Raw genomic sequence first — 2,482 nt, 5'->3', positions numbered from 1 at the left:
GCCTCCCGGTGGCCGCAGCCTGCGCCCGGCGGGAGCGGGACTCCCAGATCCCGAGGCTGCGCTGGGGGTCTTGGCCTGGCTCCCGTGGGGGCTGGGCGATTGGAAGGCCAGCCCCCCTGGATGCCATGGGATGCGCTGGAAAACAGGGAGAGGACTCCCCACCTCCCCAAGTGGGGGGTTGGGGTGGGGGGGCTGTGGGCAAAGCATTAACAAAGGATGTAATTGTTTTTCCAGCGCCTTGACAGCTCTGGATTCCTCCTAGTACCCTGGGAACCCCACGAAAGGGCGGATGCCAGCATCCTGGGCCCCCTGCTCCCTGGCAGGCCTCTCTCAGAGAAAGGGCTTGCCTCATGCCCTTTAGCTGGAAAAAAAGGAATGCCTTTTCTGTTGAGAGCCGGGGGTGGGGCCCTGCTTTCTGCACGCCTAGGACCACATGTTTACTGAATTTTAAACCCAGATAAGAACATCTGTCCTCTGTTTGCAAGTTGCCTGTCTGTGTCTTGCGTCCTTTCTCCCTCTCTTATTTATAGAAGCACTAAAAAAATGTCAAATCTGGCATATGTGTTGCAGGTATTTTTCTAAGCTTAGTTTTTACCTTGTGATTTTGTTTTTCAGTGATTTGGGGCACATATCCTGAAGATTTTTATGTGGTCTGACCTTGTGTTGTGTTATTTATTTATGCATACAGAATTGGGGTACAGGCCAGAGGTGCAAGGGCAGTGAGAGGCTTCACCAGAGACAGTGGGGAGCAGAATAGGCAGACAGATGAAGTACACTGCTGAGGGGAGCAGCGGGCGGACACTGCTGAGGGGAGCAGCGGGCGGGACAGGAGAGGTCTGCCACGCCATGTGGGTCACCTGGGGAAGGGGTAGGGAGGAATGGAGCTCTCACTGAAGCAGCTGTAGGGGCTTGCAGTGCTGGGTCCTAACTCCCTGGGCCACCAGGGAGGACCGTGATGTGTTCTTTTACTCTTTCCCCATTTACTTTCTGCTTATAGGAATCTTCCCAGTAAATGCAAAGATTTCCCTAAATATCTTCTAAGATTTTAATTTTTTTGTCCCCCTTTTCCTTTTCTTCCTTTTCTTCTTCTCCCTCTTCCTTTTTTCATTTAGCTTTTAAACTTGTCTGGAATTAATTTTCATATAAGGTATGAGGTAAAATCTAAATTAACTCTTTTCCCTAAATTGTTAGCCAACTTCCCAAATACCATTACCAGCTTTTCTCTTTAAATAGACTTCCCTTGCTTCAATAATAGACTAAATGTTTGGGCCTATTTTTGGCTATGATCCTTGGAACAGGGGACAGGGGAGTCTTTTCCAGAGTATTTTACAGTATGTTCACAGCCCTGAATATACTACATCAAAAGGTATGAACATCTTAAACAAATAAACAAGTAAACAAAACTAGGCCACTGAGGTCTAGACAAACATGAAATCACATTCTTTTAGGTCCAGCTAAAAATAGTCTGTGGGAAACATCTGGAAAGGTGAAAACTGGATGCAAAATATTTTATTGAAAAAGGCATATTTAAAATTCATAACTGCCAAATCTTCCTCCAGAATGGCCAGCTAATTTCTCTTTCACCAGAGTTGATGATGTCCTTGTCACTACACTCATGTTGAATATTATTTGTAAAACTAGGTCCCCATTTGAAGAACAAAACAAAACCAACTCATTGTTCTCTCACAACTTTCCGATGGGGGAGGAAATCCCTCTGGGTAGGACCATCTGGGCAGCAGATGTGGTTCCCATATTCCTTGGGTAGCTCCCCTGAAAACTGCCTTTCACTCTTCTATTCTTGTGGAAAATGTGACCCATGATATATATTTTTTTAATTGAGGTAAAATTCACATAAAATAGGGCTTCCCTGGTGGCACAGGGGTTAAGTTTCAGTGCTATCAGGTTATCACCAGTCATTGCAGCATGAGTTGGATCCCTACCAGGGAGCTGACCCACCTGACACAGCAGAGTTCTCCTGTCTCGACCACTGCTCCCCTCAGCAGTGTATTTCAATAGATCTGCCTGTTCTGTTCCCCACTCTGTCTCTGGTGAATCCTCTCACCCCCGTAACTCTGGCCTGTACCCAATTATTGCATGCATAAATAAATAAATCTTTAAAAAAAGTAAATAACAAGTTTAGCAGACAAGTTGAGATGTATTTCTTTGGGAATGGCAGAGAAATGCAATTTGAGGTACATAGACTTAGATAGAACCCTAAATCATATCTTCAGGAGAGAAAAAAGTCAGGGTTTTGTTTTCCTCTTTAATGGAGATCAAGAAGAGTGAGGTAATAGATGAGGTAAGGGTTAGAAGAAGGAGTCACAGGTAAAATGATCAGGTAGAGATGTCACAAGGTAGAAATAGGAAAATACTCCCTTTTTTTTAAAAAAGTTTATTTTTACATCATTTTGCACATTTTTTTTTTATCTCCATTGTAATCCCCACGGGTTTCCCATCACCAAATCACCCCTGTGCCACCACC

This window comes from Condylura cristata, unplaced genomic scaffold, assembly GCF_000260355.1.
Source record: "Condylura cristata isolate star-nosed mole 26May11 unplaced genomic scaffold, ConCri1.0 scaffold00017, whole genome shotgun sequence".
NCBI lineage: Eukaryota > Metazoa > Chordata > Mammalia > Eulipotyphla > Talpidae > Condylura > Condylura cristata.
Note: the sequence above shows the minus strand (reverse complement) of the source record.